General features: G+C 43.0%; 1 protein-coding gene across 9 annotated transcripts in view; it reads left to right on the forward strand.

Annotated features, from left to right (window-relative positions):
• Positions 1 to 18,126: 18,126 nt before the first annotated feature.
• NCOA2 (nuclear receptor coactivator 2) overlaps positions 18,127 to 21,903 on the forward strand; it is a 127,976-nt gene continuing 124,199 nt past the window's right edge. For 3 of the 9 annotated variants that reach the window (XM_081013269.1, XM_081013266.1, XM_081013273.1), the window contains exon 1: positions 18,128 to 18,532. The gene's annotated coding sequence lies outside the window, so the exon portion shown is untranslated. Of the gene's footprint in view, positions 18,533 to 19,688; positions 20,348 to 21,903 lie in introns of those variants that run through there. The other 6 variants (XM_081013276.1, XM_081013274.1, XM_081013275.1 and 3 more) reach the window with 5 other exon arrangements.

The following is a 21,903-nucleotide window of genomic DNA, read 5'->3' on the forward strand; positions in this document are numbered from 1 at the left end:
GGTTTAACCCACAGCGCCGCCTCTTAAATCCTTGTATTAAACTTCCTGGAGGAGGAGGGAGCCCACTTTCACTTGATTCTCATGGTCTCAATAACTTAAATTCAGCTGCCTTTTCTTTGCTGTGGAAAAGACTAAAATCTGCAATCCAGGAAACTGGGAAAGAGGTGAGTAAAGCCTCTCTGTGCTTGATAAAAAAAACTGTACAAAATAACAGATGTTCACAGCACAATTCTTTACATGTCTACCAAAAACTGAGTAAAAAGGGACTTATTCTCAACCCAAGTAAGAAAATATAATTGCAGAATTATTGTGCAACTTCTGCAGGTTTCAAAACTGTGATATTAGAAATAACTGTACCGAAACCACCGCCCTTCATTTAAAAGGTATTGGAAGGAGTTGAATGCCAACATAAACATAGCTTTAGGAACATGCTGGCCATCACAAAGCCCTCATAATGCCCCACATTGATATATCCAGTGGTGTAGTGATCTGGGGTTACAGCAAGGTTGAAGACCCATTACTATTTCTGCAGCAGGGTTCCTGTCTCCAGTGTCCTAGAGCCATACAATGAGCATGAAATTGGAGGTTTTTGGCCAATGAGAAGAAGTCTTCTCTCCTCTTGTGCTGACTGGAGGCAATCAGAGAGAAAGGAGGTAAGGATTGGCTCCTAGGGTCATTCTGGAGAAGGCAGGCAGGAAGAACACTGAGGGAAAGTTGTTTTGTATGCTCCAAGACACTCTGGAACCACAAGAAGCTTCAGTTTCAAGAGAATGGTGTGCAAGTTCTGCTATGCACAATGGAACTTCAAGGAAAACACAACTTAAGTCACTTTAGAAGAAGATTTTAGATGAACTCCAAATCATTTGTCCTTGCATGTGCACAGAAAATAGTAGATCTAGTTGAAAGGCAACATATGGAGATCTGCATTGGCCATTGCAATGCATCTATTCTTCTTCTTCTTACTATTATTATTATTATTATTATTATTATTATTATACTATGAGATTATTGTATAATATTAGAAGGGAATATGGCTGTGGCTATGAAGACGTGACCCTGCACTTCTGAATTTGCTACGATGCTGTTGCATATATCTTAGTTTTAAAGGGGCCAAATGCCCCCCCCCCCTCTATCTGTCCCTCAGGACTCTCCCTGAATCATCCCCCTCCGCAGGCCACATCCCTTACTGGCCCTGTTCTGCATCCTCTTTAAGTGTGTTCTTGAACTGTGATGATGCCTCTTGTCTGCATGGATGGTGAGATGGGTGTGTAGACACCTCTTAACTTTTGTGGGGGTGGAATGCAGCCTACTGTACAAAGGTAAGTCTCGCATTGGTTGCTCTGCCAACCTTTTCCTTTGCCCACACCCACCAGTGGCATGCGGCCCCTTCAGAAGGTTTTCCATGAGGCAACGTGGCCCTCAGGCAGAAAAGTGCTGCTTTTAAAATGTCTGTGGCCAGACATGCTGGTCAGGCTTCTCTATCCCAAATGGCTGTTCTGTATAACCCAAGAGGTTCAGCCTGTATTCTAGTAACCCCCTGTGTTCCATTGACCCCTTATTCTAGCACCCCATTTGCTGAAACGTCAGGGTCTGGCATAGCTCCACCATTCATAGAGCTCATTGGTTTCCTCTGATGTGCCGTAGCTAAACATGTTGCCAGGCCAGGCTAGCAAAAGTTTAGCTAACTCATTGGGGGACGCGAATGGCACTGTGGTCTAAACCACTGAGCCTCTTGGGCTTGCTCATCAGAAGGTTGGTGGTTGGAATCCCCACGACAGGGTGAGCTCCTGTTGCTCAGTCCCAGCTCCTGTCAACCTCGCAGTTTGAAAGCACGCCAAAAAGTGCAAGTAGATAAATAGGTACCACTCTGGCGGGAAGGTAAATGGTGTTTCTGTGCGCTGCTCTGGTTTTGCCTGAAGCGGCTTAGCTATGCTGGCCACATGACCTGGAAAAACTGTCAGTGGACAAATGCTGGCTCCCTCGGCCTATAAAGCAAGATGAGCACCGCAACCCCAGAGTCGTTCGCGGCTAGACTTAACTGTCAGGGGTCCTTTACCTTTACCTTTATCTAACTCATTACTTGCACTCAGCCTGCTTGGTTCTCTGCTTGTTTACCACCACTGGATACCTGTTTGCTTGGGTCTTCTACATCAGCTTTCTTTGAACATCCTTTTTCTAATTGACGCCTCTGCTGGCAGTCCTTGCAGCCACTCTACCCTGCCTGGAGTGCTGAGCTTTGGAGAAGGCTTGATGACAGAACTGCAGAGCCAGAAGTTGATTGTTCTTGTGCCTTGAGGCTGTCTACACACTATGCCTTTGGAAGAGTATTCAGCAAACTACTGTGACCTTAACTATTTGAGGGAAAGAATTTGTTCTGAACCTGCTTTAAAGGTATAATGTGTACACAACTTTGGTAGTAGCAGCCCCATCTCTAGAAATCAATGAATTTTGTTAAAAAGTTGTTTAGTATATATTGCGAAATGAAATAAAAACAAGAACTGTTACAAGCATCTCACCTGTCTTTTCAGTATTTGCCCACAAGAGCATTCATGATAACACAAATGAAAGGACAGTCCATTGTCAGTGCTACGTCCCTGGCTGTGGAAATTAATGTGTTCTTTCCTACCTGAGATTCTCCCAACATGCATACTAGAGGGTGGTTGGGTCTACTTGCATGAAGATAATGAAGAGCAACTGTGAAGTTGCTCAAATAAATTGCAGTTTGGCAATTAAAACAAGGTTATCATTTGTTGCTTTCTTTTCTGACCTCAGTGAGATTGTCTGTTTAGGAAACTGGGAAGAGTGAAAAATGTGCGTATTTGCTTTTCCAAGAATTTTTTTTTAAACTCTTGCCTGACTTAAAGTGATACAAAATGTAATCCATTTTTTACAGATGAATTTTCATGTTGCCCTTTTTCCTTTGCAATGGAAAATGGCCATGTGAAGCTCCTCTTCCTCACTGCCTGTTTTGTCTCTCTGCTTCCTAAACTGCATACACACCATTAAAGCATATTTAAAGCACATGATTTCTCACAGAATCCTGGGAGTTGGAGTTTGTAAAGGGTGCTGGTAATGGTAGCTCTGTTAATGGTAAACTACGGTCCCCATGATTCTTTGGGGGAAACAATGCCCTTTAAATGTATGGTGTGTTTACAGCTGTAATTGTGCAGTTCTTCTGCTGAATTCAGTCATAGCAGGTTAGTTCATGCTGCAGAAGTGCATGCTCAAAATACTTTCTCTAAGAAACTAAATTTATTTTTATGATTATTTCGTATCTTAGCATGTTGTCAGAGGAAAAACCCAATGTGCTACATAAAAGCAGAAAGAAAGTCATTTATCTATTGGGGGTTTGTTTTTCTGATACATGGAGTTTTGTTTGTTCCATTGCAAAATACGTATCCAGTCTCAATGCTGTTTAAGAAAAATCTAATTTGTGTGATGTTGTTTTTCTGCAATGGTTACAGTGCTGTTCTTCATTTCTTAATGGAATTTTAAGAGAACTCATGCCATATGGCAACTTCACAATCAATTATTTTGGTCATCTTTTAAAGATAGTATCTCATTTTTTTTTCCAAGTAGAGGTTCCTGTGTTCCTCTACCAACAATTTTATTGGGTGGGAGGGGGGGATCCTGGTAACATGAATAGATTTCTGAGTCTGGGCAGTCTAAAACGCAAAGACACTGATTAGCTGGTGTGACAATATTCTGCTGCCAGCCCATATATACTTTTTTGCTGTTGGAAATGGGATTATGGCTTGAATGTAAAGGATTTCTTATCCATGTAATTTGATGGTAGGAAATATTAAAATAAACTGCAAAGTCAATTTCCAGATTGTTCTAGGGAGGAAATGAAAGTAGGGCTGAATACGCTGCAGATTGCAGGTTAGTGTTTTAAAAAGAAAGCCCTGAGCTTGCTGAAATAGAACCAATGCTTACGCTTTTCTGTGCTATTTTCTGTTGTTACACTGAATATAGCACTTTTCCTATTTATTTTTAAACATAACTGTTAAGTTACTGAGCAGTGGAATTTAAACTCAGGTTTGACTGGCTGAAGAGAAGCTCAGAGCAAGGGTAGTGCTGAGGTAAAATCCTGGGACCAGAAGGAATACAGTAAACATCATATCCTGAAAAACTCTTCCATAAATAAAAATGATATTTAAGAAATATTTTAGAAGACTTTTTGGGGGGAGGGGCACTCTAATTTGATAGCCTGGCTTTCTTGTGATTTAAGCACGTGTGACTTTCAGCCTGAGCTTCCTCTTCTTGGGTATTTAAGACCTATTTCAAAGTAAGTCCAACTATATTCATTGGAACTTGCTCACAGGTAACTGTGTGAAGGATTAATTGGGTTTGTATTATCTCAGCCTTGGGCTGAAATCCTACACTTGCTTACTGGGAGCAAGATCCGTTGAACTCAATGGGACTTACTTTTGCATAGGCATGAATAGGATTATTCCCTAATGGTTTCTGCCATCGAGAAGTAGAATCTTGAAACTGGAGGAAATTCTTTATCCCATCTGGTGGCATTTTACTCTGGAGGGGAGGTACATGCCCCCAACCACAGTGTAGTTTGGCTTTGATTGACTTTTTACCCAATATGCCCATTTTAAATCTGTAAGCTCCTTATGCGGGACACATTGGATTCTTTAGATGCCCTTTTTATCATTTAATGGCACAACTGCAAACAATTGCAACGAGAAAGAAAAGCCTGAGCTCCAGCTTATTCTGAGTTTTTGCCTGCCTGAGCTTCTCTGTGCAAATTTTGGCTACTTGTTTATATTCTTCCTTCATGATTTCCACTTGCTTAATTCATTATTTATTTATTAAATTTAGACCCTGCCCTTACTTGCAAAGGAATCCCGGGCCGCTGGGCGGCAAACACTTCCATCAAAAAATGATTATGGACACAAATCCTGTAATGGCTTGACTTCAGCAACTGAAAGCCAGCACAAACAAAAAGCTATTCAGGGCTCTCCCATTTAATTCTCTAAAGTATTTACCATATCTCTCAGTGGAAGATCACACATATCATGTCATATGCAGCACTTGAAACTTCCTTGAAACCAGTGTGCCAAAGAGAACTGATTTTCCAGGAGCAAATCCAAAGTTCATTTGGACTGTAGGAGACCACAGAACGGTTCTTTGGATCCTAGCCTTTGTTTCTAATATAGTCAACACATCCCCTCCATCATTTCAGAATCTGTAGGCCTTCCCCACTGTTCTCTTATTTTTGTGAAGCACTTATCTGTAATGGACATTGGCTTTGTAAGAGTTAGATTAGCTTTAAATTTTGCTTTCACTTCAAAACGTTTTGAGAAATAATGTCTGGCAAGGCAAGGCAAAACAATATCCACATAAGCTGCCAATTTAACCAATACCCCTTTCATCCTTAGTCCTTTTATCTCATCTGTGTTTAGACTTGTCTCAAGCTGGGATCCATACCAAACAAAAACAATAAGGGAGAACCCCTCTGTCTACACAGAGTACAAGGCTGAGCACATATACTACTGGTAATTAAGGAGCCTTTGGAGACTGCATCTAGTGGAGATAATTAGAGTATGCCCATAAGTGGAGAACAGCCTATTTAAATATAAAGCACTACTTCACTGTATCCAAGACTTAAGTCTGCAAGCAGGAAACCAACTGCTGTTTGTCTGCTGCATCAACACAAATGATCCTTCCTTTCCACCCCCAAAACCTGGGCATTCTGAAATGCCATTGCCTCTGTTTTTGGCTATTGTAAACCATTGTGTACACAGGCAGACTGCTTAACCCATTGGAGCAGATGGGAATTAGATAGCCTAACTGTGCACAGGATTACAGTGTGGTGTAGTGGTTAAGAACAGTAGATTTGTAATCTGGAGAACCGGGTTCGCATCTCCGCTCCTCCACATGCAGCTGCTGGGTGACCTTCAGCTAGTCACACTCCTTTGAAGCCTCTCAGCCCCACTCGCCTCACAGAGTGTTTGCTGTGGGGGAGGAAGGGAAAGGAGAATGTTAGCTGCTTTGAGACTCCTTCGGGTAGTGATAAAGCAGGATATCAAATCCAAACTCTTCTTCTTCCTTGAGTCAAGGCACCATTGTACTTTATCTTTCTTGTTGGGTAGTAAACTCAGTGGTTGGTTGGCCTTTGTCCTCTAACAAGTAAGTACTATTTACAGTAATATTTGCAGCACCAAAGACTAATTCAGTGCCTAGAAGGATTATATTAGAATGCAAATTCAATAAAAAGAAATCAATATGAAACATAGCTCAGGATTAATGAGGAACAAGCCCAATGATCAGTGAAAGAAAATGCCCATGCAACACAAACCAGAAGAACAGAGTGTGCATGCGTAAAAATATCTTCATACATACTTTGAGATTTCTCCTTCGCTTTCCCCAGAGCAGCTCCCCGCAGTAAATCAGTAAATGCTGAAGAGTGGTTTGCTGCTAGGTGCTGCCACAGGGCAAGTCCGGAAGAAAGTCCCTGTGACGGAACAGTCAGATCTTTTGCACATTTGCTCTCAGGAGTTCTGCGTTGTGACTTTTGCAAACTTACAGTAAAATATAACCAATCACAGTTAACAGGAAGTTTAGAAGTTACATAGAAGAAACTATGAGGGGGGGGGGGGAATGGCATATATGTCAATGATCTATTAAAAAGCTAATTTATAATTTTAAAAAAATGTTGAAGGAGGTATTTTCCAATGTGTATGCGTTATTGTGCAACTTAAATCTACATGGTATAAGTATTCAGAGAAAGTAAATGAAAGTAGTTGGCAGAGAAATTTCTGAACAAGCATGGGGGGTGGAATTCTTTAACCAGGGACCAGTAAGATCTGCTTGTTATGAATGGATTAATCAGTGGTACATGGAAACACATAGATTGAGTAAAATATGTACTGTACCGGATGAGATTATAAATGTTGGAGGGGCATATGTGCAACATGTTTGGTGGTCATACTCATTGATTAAAGTATTTTCATTGATGGTCCATTATGCTATTATCTTTAGATCCTCTGACAGTTTTGTTAGGCTATTTGGCTGAACCACTCAAAGTTGATATGGAATTTAATAGTTGCTGCCCACATACTAGTGGCAAATAAGTGGAAGAACAGATCGCCACCAATGATGAAAGGAGGGTTACTTATTATTAGTAGGTTTATTTATTACATTTGTATACTGCCCTCCATCCACAGATCTTGGGGCTGTTCACAACATAAAAATACAAGATAAAAAAATACAAACCAAGAATAAAAGCAAACCAATAACTTCCTCAACCTCCTCAATTTATGAAAAGCACATACCTAATGTGGTGTAGTGGTTAGAGTGTTGGACTAGAATGTGGGAGACCAGGAGTCAAGTCTCCATTCAGCCATGAAGGACACCGGATGACCTTGGGCCAGTCAGTCACCCTCAGCCTAACCTACCTCACTGGCTTCTTGTGAGGATAAAATGGGGAGAACTATGTACTCCACCTTGGGCTCCTTGGAGGAAAAAGTGGGATATAAATGCAATAAATAAATGGTGAGTATAATAGTTTTCCCACGTTGTAAATAAAAATATTAAAATTTATTGGAATGCTAATATTTGTATTTATAGACTTGTATATAGAGAAAGATGCATTATAATTGGCACATGTGCCCATATATTTATGTATATAAATGTCTGAATTTAAATTATTATAATAAATAAAAAGAAAAGGACATGTTTCATTCTGGGGGGGGGGGGTGAGTGTGTGTAAATTATATTGCTGTGCAGAACAGAATTATTTAAACCCATCTGCCCAGTCCAGTGCCGGACAGGGATGCAAATTGTATCTTCCCTGGCTATCAGACTGGCATGTCTTCTCTAAAAGGTTGTCCAAGGATGAATGTGACTCTTGGGCCAAATAAGTTTGCCAGTCCCACCTCCCTCTACCTTTCTTGGTTTGATAGCAAGGAAGCAAGTAGGTATCTGTAATATTGAACATGGTACATTAAGTACAGTACATGTATATATGTGGATGTGATAGATGCAGATGAGCAAACTTTTTCTCCCAACCACCTGAAAAACATATTATTTATTTTTCTGCATTCTGCTCTAAGACTAGATCCCTGACAGCTGGACAATGAGCTGCATGTATAACCATAAATAAAGTAGAGCCAGAAATATTACCGCTTACTGAATTTTATTGTGAAAAGTATTGGTCAGAAAGAACAGACTTTTGTCATATTCGGCCAGCAGACTATGCAGATTCTGCAGCAAGCTACATTGTGGCATGCATTTGAATATTATTATTTATTATAATAATCTACTTTTGAATTCTAAAACAAACCCAACCAGGAAAAATTATAAACAGAATGTTATATATGGGAATACGTGCTGTATCCTGTGTGCTTTTAGCCCAAGGGGGCACACACAGCTGGAAAATACAAAAAAGTAAAACACGCAAAAACAGTGTATACAAAATCAAGACACCTCCAGTGTTTGTGGTGCTCAAAGTGTGCCCTAGATGGGGCTGGAGAGTTCTAGCTTCCTGCAGTGCAGGAACCCTACAATAAGTTGTAGCTTCACGGTATATTATAAAAACTAATGGTAATGTGCTGTGATTGAAGGTGGATTAACACCACATAAAACACTCTTCCACATTCAGTAGGCCCTCAGCTAGTGAACCTTCTGTTTAGGTTTGTGACCTAGAAGATAAAGCAGAACAGAAATATAACAACAAATCAACGATAAAACAATGAAAGTATAGCATGTAAAAAACAGCCTTTAAATACCGGTAAATCAGGGAATAGGAGGTGGGACCACTGTGTTCAATGGGGCTTCATTTCTAGCAAGTTTCAGATTTCAGCTCAAATGTTACCAGGATGCTAATTTTGCTGGCTCTGTGATGGGAAAAATACCTTTTGGGTACCATGAAGGTAACAAGGTCAAATCCTGCAACAACAGCTTTGTCTGAACTGTTATTGGCAAGAATGTTTGTTTGTTTGTTTGTTGTTGTTGTTTCAACTACTGTGGTCATAGCAACCACTGAAAAAAGTACGTTCTATACAATATATAGATAGATAGACAGACACACACACACACAAGATATAAATAGGTTTTTATATTTCATTCCTAATTAAATTTTTACAGTCCACCATGTTATTTTCGTTCTCCTCAATTTTGGAGAAGTAACTGCCAATTTTGTAACTTTGTCAAAACCAGACAACAGCTGTGTGATTTTCACTTGGTCATCTGCATCAGGTATCTTACATAACAAATCAAGGATAAACTTAGTTCTCAGTTCAGAATACAGAGAACGTAATGGTATAGATCTTTTGCTTGGGTACCACATATACAACGATGCTATTCCGCTGCAATTTTCCTATAGCATCCTTCTATATATTGTGATGGCATAATCTGAAAACACAAAGCCAGAAAGGCTTTCCTAAATGAACAGATCAGGGGTAGGCAACCTAAGGCCCGGGGGCCGGATGTGGCCCAATCGCCTTCTCAATCCGGCCCGCGGACAGTCCGGGAATCAGCATGTTTTTACATGAGTAGAATGTGTCCTTTTATTTAAAATGCATCTCTGGGTTATTTGTGGGGCATAGGAATTCGTTCATCCCCCCCCCCCCAATATAGTCTGGCCCACCACATGGTTTGAGGGACGGTGGACCCACCCACGGCTGAAAAAGGTTGTTGACCCCTGATATAGATAATTCTCAAAACCATGTGTTATTTTAATTAAATGCACTGTGGAAAGAACAATGGTTTCTGGATTGCCTGTTATTGGCAAGAATGGCTTCTGCTAATGTTGAAGCATTGTCCTTTGAACATAATCAGGTGCATAGGAGCTGATTCATGAGCAGATCCCATTTGGCTGGGGGCAGTGTTTGTACCTGAGGCTAGAATGACTATTGCTGATGTAGCAGCAGCACCCATGCTATTAATGTCCTTTAAACATTGGGGCCACTTATTCAAGAGTATCTTTCACATGGCTGGGGGCAATGTCTATACCTGAACCAGTATGGGATCTGCTCAAAAAACATTGTGTTTCCTTTGAAATTACAATTTTGGTGCACTGCAATCCTAATCTCATTTACCTGGGAGTAAACCCCATTGAATTCAAAATGACTAACTTCTGGAAAGACTTAGCTCCGAAGCCTTAATTTAAATGACAAAAAAACCTTGGAAAAGTGGTGCTGTGGTAACTTTGGAACAATGACTGCGTATTTAAGGGACCCAAATAATGACTGCAAGGAGGTAAATCTATATGAAAACAACCTCTAGTTCCAATCCTAGGTAGATTTACTACATTTACAATAATTTCCTTAAAACTTCAGTGTACAACCCAGCCAAAGCTAAGTACTTTTATCTCCAACTGATTTCAGTATTCAGAAGTTAATTATATGTCTTCAAATAGTTCAGGGTGACATCCGTGTGGTTTTCTTATTTTATGCTCATAACTCTGTTTGATAGGTTTCACTTAAGAGTAAATTGGCCAAGACCACATTGTAAATTTTGCAGCGGAGCAGAAATACAAATCTGGGTCATCCTGGTCCAAGGTTCAGTGTTCTGTCCAATCTACCACTGGCTCTTACTTCCAAATAATGAATAGGACTTAAATCAAGGATATGAATATATAAGAGAGACTTTGCATTTTACTGCTGTAATTTGCACTTTTCAAATGCACAACTAAAATGCACCATGATTTGCATTGCACTGCAGTGAATTCTGTGATCAAAATTCTAATATATATATATATATATATATATATATATATATATAAAATCCAACCTTTGAATTCTGCTAGTAGTGTGTTTAGGATTTGGACATAAGGATAAAACTGACAGTGACTATTCTGTGAAATATATTTAATATCTTGATTCAGTGCATATTTGAGCTAATATCCTACAACAGGAAACAGTAGAACATCCTGTTTCTGAAAGACCAAAACAATTTTGTAGACTATTAAAAAGGTAATCTAAATCTATACTTTCTGCTTACACAGAATCAGTTGAAAGAAAGTACTGGGGCAAGGATATGGACATAAGGAACATGATGATATTTGAAAACGATAGGAAATCATTCTACTGAATGCATTTCTTTCTAAATTAAAATATGCCTCACAGTGAAAAAGTAAAAAATAATCAGCTGGAGAGGAACAGTTCAATGTCTCATGGGCTAACTAGCTTTAAGTCCAGAACTGAAATCCTGATTGTAAAACTTGCTGGTGGTATATGTACTTTTTTGGGATTATGATTTATGGCTGCTTCTTTGAACTTCTTTGGTCAGGACAGTCATACCTTGGAAGTAAAACGGAATCCATTCTGGTAGTTTGTTTGACTTCAAAACATTTAAAAACCAAATTGAAGGTCCTGCAGCCAATCGGAAGTCGTGGAAGCCCCGTCAGATGTTCGGCTTCCAAAAATAGTTCGCAAACCAGGACAGTCACTTCCTGGGTTGCAATGTTCGGGAGCCAAAACGTGTGGGAACTAAGCTGTTCAAAAATCAAGGTACAACTGTATATTCAAAGCCCAAACATTTCACTCAGGGATGCAGACAGTCCAGCTGTTTAAATTGGGGTTAGGACAAGGAAAAACCCAAGGCAATTCCTTGATTTCTGGAACTATGCAAAATTGCTGATGCTGTTATGACAAGTCATAAACTTATACCTTGAAAGCTTTGACCGGAAGAAGGAGGCCTAGGGATTTTTGAAGGACCATTGAAAGCAGTGTAAGTGCCAGCACAACAGTACAAACACTGCCAGAGACCCTTCGGTTTTACCTGTTGAAAACTCTGCTGGCATTGGTGTCCAGCCGGCAGTGCACACCAGCTGTGGGGTTGAAATGGGGTGTTTGGGTGGGGTGTCAGAGGAGGCCACAAATCCACATGGGATCCTAAGCACCATTTCTCCATGCTCCCACCACTCCCTCAAGCAGACCCCAAAAACTACACAAGCCCTGGCGTAATTAATTTTTAAAAAACCAAAAAGAAGAATGGAAGGCACTTAATGCAAGAAAATAAGAGAAATCTGTTCCAAAATATTTATTGCCATTGTAATTACCATAATGTCAAAATAGAAGTCTCAACATTATTTTTTTCCATTGTTCCAACAACAAAAATTGCCTCTGAAGAAGAAAAAGTTTTTTCACACACATTGGGTGTATACAACCACAGTGAACTTCAGAGGGCACTTTGAAAACCTACTTTCAATCATTTTGGGGGTAATCAATTTCTTCCCACCTCCTACCCTGCCCATAGCTAACCAGCAGGGCTTTGGACATGGTAGTTACTCTGCTATAATAATAATAATTTATTATTTATACCCCGCCCATCTGGCTGAGTTTCTCCAGCCACTCTGGGCGGCTTCCAATCAAGTGTTAGAAACAATACAGCATTAAATATTAAAAACTTCCCTAAACAGGGCTGCCTTCAGATGTCTCTTAAAGATAAGATAGACGCTTATTTCCTTCACATCTGAAGGGAGGGCATTCCACAGGGCGGGCGCCACTACCGAGAAGGCCCTCTGTCTGGTTTCCTGTAACCTCACTTCTCGCAATGAGGGAACCGCCAGAAGGCCCTCGGCGCTGGATCTCAGTGTCCGGGCTGAACGATGGGGGTGGAGACGCTCCTTCAGGTATACAGGACCGAGGCTGTTTAGGGCTTTAAAGGTCAGCACCAACACTTTGAATTGTGCTTGGAAACGTACTGGGAGCCAATGCAGATCTCTTAGGACCGGTGTTATGTGGTTCCGGCGGCCACTCCCAGTCACCAGTCTAGCTGCTGCATTCTGGATTAATTGCAGTTTCCGGGTCACCTTCAAAGGTAGCCCCACATAGAGCGCATTGCAGTAGTCCAAGCGGGAGATAACTAAAGCATGCGCCACTCTGGCAAGACAGTCCGCAGGCAGGCAGGGTCTCAGCCTGCTATGGATTATCACCCCCCCCACACACACAATACAGTGTTAGGGTTTTCTTTTTTTGCTGCCTTTCCAAAAAATGCTCAAGATGATGTACAAGAAATACCTGCAATACCTGTAATAATGTATTTAAAAAATAACTCAGGTAAATGCTATGGCTAGGATCCAAAGAACTGGCCAGTTTGTACCCAAAGACTTTGAACCTGTGTTTCTTGAAAAGCACTGCAACCACCCCCTCAGCTCTGCATGGTGAACTGTCTTTGAAACTGAGAGGAATTTCAAAAGGAAATTGTAAAATGGGAGGGTGCGTGCATGCATTTCAAAACAACCTGAATTAAGCAAGCCCTTGAGTGCATCCAAGTAGCTATGTGAATCCCATTTTATAAGTAGTGTAACATCTGTCTACACACTATACATTTTAAATATTTTAAAGCACATTCCCTACTCCAAAATAATAATCATCATTACCATCCTGGAAACGGTAGTTTGTTAAGGGTGCTGGGAATGGTAGCTCTGAGAAGGCTAAAAAACGGTTCCCAGGGTTCTTGTGTAGGAGAATGTGCATTAAAGGCCTGATAGTTTTTTTCCTGGTATTCAGGTGATAATGCTTATAAAGCCAAAATGGCCAAATTCACACAGAAGTATTGGCAGCCTTGGTGACCCCCCCTTTTTTTGCAGAAGTACAGAAGATATTTAGGAAGAGGGAGGCACAAGCAGAACAGCCAAACAAGGACTGAGCATGTCAGTGGTCATTAAATGCTGGCTGACCGGTCCACAGTGGCAGGGGAAATGTTTGGGACCTACTGGCTTAGTGTTTTCTGAACCAGGGTGCATGGCTGAAATCTCAACTCAGGAAGCATGAGCTGTATCCAAGAACAAACCTTCACTTCTGTCAGGGCTGGCCTGCCCATGAGGCAGAACTTGGGGGGCGGGATCCTGTGCGAAGGTGCCCCGCTCCTGCCACCACTGCTGGGAGCCATGTGACAGTGGCTTCTGGCAAGATCTCATGAGAGTTCCACGTGATTTGGCCGGAAGCCGCCACTATGCAACCCCAGGAAGCAATGCTTGGGCATGTTTGTATGGCCTTGCAAACCAGGCCAATGACTTCCAGTGCATACTGATGGCCCTTTTAAACCTATTCACTTGCTTGCATATTGAATAGATTTTTTAAAAATTGCATGCCAGGTATCTGGGGATCCCAGAAGTGAAAATCCCTGAGCCTTACCTTTTCCTTCAGAGGAGAACTAGTAAGTTCCTTGGTTCTCAGAGTGGAGTTCAGGTACTCAGCTCATCGTGACCTTCCCAGACAGCCATAGACCCAACAAATCATTTCCTACCCCCTTTATATCAGCTACCATGGCCCTGCTGTGACTGCCCTCCAAGAAGCAGAAACCTCTTTTTGCTTCCACATTCAGGTTTGCCTTTGGGAGTGAAGTCCCAGGTTTCCCTCAGTTCTGCTTCTCATCTGCCTAAAGTTCCTTGGCTTTTCTTCCATTGAGAAAGAAGAGGTTTCCAAGCACCTGCTATGCTGCTGTCTTCTCCCTCCCTCCCACTCTTTGTTCAGCCACAGACAGTGTGAGTGTGTTGGGCGGCCAGTCACCATGGCACATCACTTTGGGCCTGACCATGCACATTTCCAGTTGGGCTGATGCCAGTGTTAGCCAACTGCTTCACTTCACACATGACGTAAAACCCAAGAGCAGGGACTCCTGCATTTGATATGAACTCTCGTTTTCATCCCCCATTAGCCACAGGCTCAGGTAACACATGCACACTAAGGATACCCTGTAATATTTTGTTCCTTCCTTCTAATAGCAAACTCAGGTGGAGAGTGTGGATCGGGACTGTAATGAAAACAAGGCCATTGAGAAACAAGAGGGAAGTATCTGAAATGCTAGGGCTGTGTGTGTGTCCCGTGTGCATGTATGTATCTCCAGTGCAGGAAACCTTTTTATAATAGCCCAGTGAAAACAGAGCATGCTCAGTGGCCACAGAATGCAGAGCTACAGAAAAGGAAAACAGAATGGAGGGAGGAGTGAAATGCCCCCTTGTAGGAAATGGCCTGCTGGAACTCTGAAGCAAAGCATTTCTTGTAGAGAAGTACATTGCAGCATTGCGTTGTAGGACAGGTTTGTAAAAACATACTACCCAGTTTAAAGCAATATTGGCTCACTAAGAACCTGTGAATACTTGATTGGGAGTAGGTCCAGTTGAACTAAGTGGGACTTCCATGCAAAGAAATGAAATAGAAATCCAGGCAGGAAGCCTAAAAATGTTTACGTTGTATTTTAAATTGTTGTGACCCACCCCAAATATCTATTGTGATGAGGGACACCATTATCAATCCCATAAGTACACATTTGCATATATTTATGAAATATGGTTATTACTTTATATTGCTAAGTCAACAAATGGCATGGTAGACCCAAAATGCCCCATAAACTATTATTAATGTTAACCATAGGTAAGAGAGCACAGTTAAAGCTGAGGCGTTTGGCAGATGATCATTTAAGTCAGAGGTGAGGAACCCCTAGCAAGTGGAGACACAGCTGCCAATGTACTTTTAGGAACCTTGAACTGTGACCCCAATTGTACATCGACAAGGGAGGTTTGCGATTTGGTGGTGAGAGCAAGCAAGCTGGGAATGGCTCTGCTACAGTCATTTCAAGCATCTTGGATTTTTCAAGCTGGGCTAGAAATGAAAAATGGGTCCTCTGGCCTCACAATCATGTAAGGTAATTGATAGGTGAACAGACCCCACCCTAAAAATGGCCTCCTGAGGGTATGGGGACCCAGGATCCAGCCCACTGATCACATCCATTTCCTCAAATCTGTGCTAAACCATGGTTCAATAAACATGGTTGAATGTTATGTGTGTACTGGGCCAATGGCAGTTACAGAATTTATTCAGCCCCTGCACACATGAGAAATTTAATATTGTGACACCCTGTGAATGTTAACTTTCTCTAGGAAGTTTGTTTATAGAAGAAAACACATTCCAATAACTTCCGGGGGGGGGGTAGCTGAGTTAGCCTGTTGCAGCAAAATTAACAGAGAGTATTGCAGCATCTAAAAGATTATCAGCTTTCTAATTGAATTAACTTTCATGGACTACAGTCTACTTCATCAGATGCATGACATGTTAAATGGTAAACCAATGACATATGTGATGTGACAGAAATCCATTGCCCCAGTTCTATCTACAAGTAATAGCACACAAACCTCTTGATTAATTCTAATTTAGTAGTTTCATGTTGCAGTCCCCCTTTGAAGTTTTATGGTATTATAGTTAATCAAGAGAGTCAGTGCTATGACTTCTGGACTGAATCCGGACAACTGATTTTTAGCACACTGCATTTATTAATTTTCTTACCAATGCAATGATGTTTGTGTTATCAGCTACAACTGTTTTGTGAATTACTGCTTTTAATTATGTAACTATCACAATCTCTGTACTTTCGACATTTCATTTCCCTCTGACCTCACTGTTTACAAACATACCCACCCACATGTATATAGATACCTGTAAATTAGGAGAGCACTTCATGCATCTGATGAAATCACGCAATACTTTTGAAGCACATTGCTTTCCCCAAAATTATCCTGGAAACTGTAGTTTGTTAAGGCTGCTGGGAGTTGCAGTTACATGAGGGGTAAACTATAATTCCCTGGCTTCTTTGCAGGAAGTGATACACTTTAAATCTATGGTGTGGAAGCTGTAATGTATTTATTAGTCTTTAAGGTGCTACAATACTGCTTTTATGTTTTAATAAGTTGCTATTGTTTATTGTTCAGTATTCTCTGTGAACTTATTACACACGATAACAAAAGTGAATTAATTAATTCCAGTTAGCTGACGTTATCAGTGGTCTTCTCCTGATGCCTCTGCCAGTTGAAGTTATGTGCCAAATGGGGAGGTGCTGTTTTCATCATTGACTTCCTGCCTGTGGAGCTCTTTTCAGAGAGGCGCACCTGGCATCTGCTTTGGGGTAATAAGCAAAAGCTTTCTTGTTCTTCCACACTGTTCTGAGTTTTAAACTATTTCATTGTCAGTTTTCCATTGTGGTTTCATTTTGTATATTGATTTCAGAGTTGCAGAGTGGTTATAGAAATGTATTTAAGCAAACAAATCCCTTCTGTTCACTTTTTATAGCTGTATTGCTGCACTTACATGGTTTCTGTACTGTACTGAGTGTTAATAAACTCACGTAACTGACTTAGTTTACATGAACTGCAGAGCAATGCAAAAAGTGTTGTCTTCAAAAACAAACAAACTGTAAAGTAATGCACAGGTTTAAATGGTCATGCACAATACTTCTAAACAGACGATAGCCCATTACAAAGGCGAGCAACTTTATTACCTACCACAATGTGATTGCTTTTATAGATACAAAAATAATAATACCAAGAGCAGAGAATGGGCTCTACAGTCCTAGGCTCCCTAAACATCCTGATAGTTGTGTGTGTGTGTTTTACTAAGTTCAGCTGTTTATATTGCCTTTCTGCTGCAGCACATGGCATATTGTTTACCAATGTACACATTCCTTTACAACCAATCAGATTGAGGGCACACCACCATATCAAGGGGGTAAACAGAAAATCTTGGGCCAAAAGTGTCAAGAAGAAATTAAAATTACAAGAGACCATATAGGGGATTTGAGCAGACAAGGACCTGCAGACTTTGCATGTCACTACATGAGCCTTGTAAACATTGTAGGAACACCCAGAACTTAAAAGAGGTGTGTAAGAGACCGGTCTAAAAAGCAAAGGCCGATGTTCAAAGCCATCATTGTTGTCTGTACTGTACTCGAAAATGAACACAGATTTATTCTCAGACGTTTTTATATATGACTTTTCAGGTTTGCATAACTGGGCATTTTACTCTGAGTTTTTACAGATTTGTACGATGTTCCCCCTTGTTCTATAGCTGCCAAAGCATTCCATCGTCAGACCTACATTAATACTACTACACTACTACTACTACTACTACTACTATTAATAATCGCCAGCGTAGGTGGCGCACGGATGCTTCCTCACTTCCTTTCTTTTCGACAACAAAAGAAAAGAAATCAGATTCGAGCGATTCCTTCTTCCCTCTCTGTTAATGGCACAATGGCAACATTCCCAAATCCTGCGCTGGGTTAGCAAGGCTGCTTCCCCCAGCCGCCACCCCACCCCCTTTGCAAGCTGACGCTCGGCCGAGCTCATTTGTCTTCGGCTCCAGGGCGAGAACGCAGCCTCGCAGGCGGCGAAGGAAGTTTCCTCTCCGCTCCCGCACACCGGTAGTAAGCAGTGGTGCGGGTGCGTGCCTTGGTGTGTGCGCGCCCTGCCTCCCTGCCGAGCGAAAGGACTCGCCTCCGAGGCCACTTTTGCGCCTGGTGAAGGGAAGGGAGTGGCGGCGGCGGCGGCGGCCTTGCTCTCCCCCTCCGTCTCCTCGGCCCTCCCAGTCCCTCCTCTCTCTGGGTAGCTTTGCGGAGAGGAGGAGGAGGAGGAGAGTGAGCTGTGGGAGGGTCCCCATTGAAATAAACAAGCAGCCAGTGATTAAAACGGGAACATGGCGGCCGCGGAGGACTCAGCAGCTCCAGCTTCCTCTTACAAAGCGAAGGTCAGCGCTGGCAGCAGCCTGGGCGACGGCAGCCGGAGACATTGCTGACCTCGGTAAGGGAAGCCACCCTCGCGCCCCTCGCCGCGGGGTCCCTTTCGCGGCGGGAGAGGCTGGGGAAGGGGCTGGCCGAGGGGGTCCCTCCCCGGTTGTGTGTGTGTGTGTGTGTTGTATAATAACCCTGGTTGTGTGGCGCGCTGCTGGGGATGGCTGCTTAGCGTCTGGAGCCGCTGCCTTGAGAACTTCGGGGGCGAGGGAGAAAAAAAAGGGGGGTGTCCGCGAGACTTTTCTTGCCCCCCATCACCCCCCTCCCCGCAAAAAAAGGCAAGTTGTGGAGGTTTTATTCTCTCCCGAGACGAAAAGCGAGAGAGGTGTCAGCCTGGGTGTCTGGTGTTCTTTTATGAGTGGTGTCGGCGGCGGGTGTGTGGCTACACCTCCTGTTTTCTGTCGCACCCCGAAATCTGCATGGAGGTGAAAGTAAAAAAAAGGGGGGGTAATAATGCATTTGAAGTTGGGGATTTCCACCCACATCCCCCGACCCCCCCCCGATTTCTTGTGAAGGAAAGGGGGCGCCTTGGTTAAATGGGTGGGAGAAGAGCAGAGCTGTCTAAAAGGGGAAAGCGGGGTGCTGGCAGCGAAGTGGAAGGGGGTGTTAATGGAGAAGGCGGACTTGCTTCCCCCTCCTCTCTCCTCGGCATGGAGGAGGGTCGTTCCTCGATAGAAAGGAGTGAAGGGGTGGCAGCTGCGTGGCTGACAATGGGGGTGGCGGGGGGGGGGAGAGACGGGAGAGGGACTGTCTCTCTCTCCTCTTCTCCAGGCGAGAATGCCGTGTGGCTTCTTCTTCGGAGCGGGGGGAGAACCGTGTGGCAAGACCCAGTCGTTTTTTCTGTGGAGAAAAACGATTGCTCCGACCGAGGGAAGAGAGTGAGTTGCGCGGAGCGCCTGCCTGACAATCGCCTCGGAAGGAATCGAGATTTGGGGTGGGTGGGTGGAGTGACGGGACGGCGGTGTCGCCTCCTCTCTCTCTCTCCCTCCTCCGCGGCCGCTAGCGACGGGCTTTTAACTTCTCCCAACTTTTGTGTGCGCGCGCGGCCCTCGAAGTCCCCCCTTCCCGGGGGACCCGACTAGGCCCTGCCCGCCCGCCCGCCCGCCCGCCCGCTGCTGGGTGAGAGCGCAGCCTAGGGAGCCGCATTGCCGCTGCCGTGCGCCTGGCTGGGTGGGGGGAGGGGACCCTGGCGGCGGCGGCCCCAGCGGCGCCTTGGTGCTCGTGCGGGACTCGCTCGGCTGGTGCCGGCCTCTCAGGGCGGAGGCCTAGTCGCGGGCTTCTGGGTGTTGGGGTTGCTACGCGCCTCAGTCCCCGGGGACCCAGCGTCGCAGCCTGACGCCGCCGAGTGTGTGGCTATGAATGGGAGGGTGGCGGTGGTGGGGCGACGGGCCTCTCCCCCTTCCTTTCTGCGAGGACTCTTCTTGTTGTTGAATGTGGGGCTGGGAGAGAGGCGCGCATTTCTGCTTCTCCCCCTCCCGCTTTGTACATGGAGAATGGCCTTGTCCTCCTCCCTCCCCCTTCCTCCGCCGTGTAGCGCGGAGGGTGTGCGTCTAATCCCCTCTCCACCTGCTCCCTGAGCTGCTACCCTTGTGTAAGGGGAGGCTGCGAGTGTGTATCCGACGCAGGCAGCATGCTCTTATTTCTCCCCCCACATGTCTTCTCCACCTTCCCCGAGAATCCTGCCCCAGCTTTTTAACTGGCGAGGTTCAGTCTGGCGACGCCAGAGATTTCATCTCTTGCACAGTAATGGCGTTTTCTTTTCTTTTCTTTAGGAGCAGAAGCTCTTGTAGTCGTGGCTCCTGCCCACAACAGTACTGTTGCAAAGGTATCCAGGGTTATTGGTTGTCTTGGCAACTTTGACTTTTCTTCCCGTGTCATCTGTGTTTTCTTCTGCACCATACTTGATATGTTCTGTAATCAACCCGGCGCTCATTCGGAGCTGATACTGATGTATGAAATATGCCTGAAATGTGTGTGCAAGGTGGCAAGAAAAATAAAAGGAAATGTACCTGGCTTCTTGGCCTGTTAATCACATAACAGGTCCTTTCCATAAGAAATGTTTTGATAGCTAGAGTCTTGGGAAAAACTGGTTTCTCAGCTGTCCACTTCAGAGATGTTCCTTTTGGACATGACTTTTTTCATACAGAACTGCTGGGTTGTGAACTGTCCTGTGATCTTTGGATGAAGGACAGTTTAAAAATTTAATAATAATAAAAAAAGACCCTTCAGACATATCTACACCATAGACAAACCAATTTGTTAACAGCCATTTCTCAAATTTTAACACTCAAATTACAGTTCTTTTGCAGGATTATGGGTTGTATCCAGTGCTACTCAATATACAGTCATACCTCAGGATAAATACACTTCAGGATAAGTATTTTCGGGTTGCACTCTGCGGCGACCTGGAAGTAACAGAGCGCGTTACTTCCGGGTTTCGCCGCTCGCTCATGCACAGATGGTCAAAATTACATCATGCGCGGAAGCGGTGAAACTCAGCATGCGCAGATGCGCTGTCGCGTCTTATGTTCTGTTCAGGATGCGAACGGGGCTCCGGAACGGATTCTGTTCGCATCCCGAGGTACCACTGTAAGCCCATTGAAGTTAGTGGGCATGATTAAGTTGCATTCTTTAATTTCATTTGTTCTACTCTTAGTAGGACTAACATTGCAATATAATTACATAATATAGATCTTATAATTTTGGTTTAGCTGCATTTAGATTTTCAAATAAAAGGAAGGATATATAGATTAAATAAGTATGGTTTTAGACACTCATTTATAATTTCAGTAGGATAAAACTATTCATGGTCCTCTTACTGAATATTTATGTTGGACATCAGATGTAACACCTCAGATTTGGTCAGTGGTAAAATCCCATATAGCATATGAGACTATTGATAAATTAGTAGAAGAGAATAATCACTTCTTGTATCTTACACAATGTTTTTTTAACACAGTTGCAGAATTCATAATAGAAAAATTGAGAAAATATCACTCAATAGAGAGAAACTTAATCAGGTGGCGATATTCTTGTTCAACTCGTTTTAAATACAGTTGTATTGATTATAGTGAGTATCACTATACTGAATTCAGCTTATCCCTTACCAGCTGTGTCTTTGTAGATCAAGGCTGCAGTCCTAACTCTACTTACATGGGAGTCACATTGAATTCAACAGGGCTTCTTAGTACCACTGTTATACTGCAATGCTATGAACTTTTATCAGGAAGTAAATTTCACTGAAATTCTAGGGACTTCTGAGTTAACATACATGGATTGAAGTCAAAGGCAAGGATAGATTTCCCTTTGCCCAGTTGAGGAGCCTTCAACAGATTACTGACCTTGTTGGGTGGGTGATTGTAGGTAAGATGCTTGTGTATT

The sequence above is a fragment of the Podarcis pityusensis genome (genome assembly GCF_964106645.2).
Source record: "Podarcis pityusensis genome assembly, chromosome: 7".
Lineage (NCBI taxonomy): Eukaryota > Metazoa > Chordata > Lepidosauria > Squamata > Lacertidae > Podarcis > Podarcis pityusensis.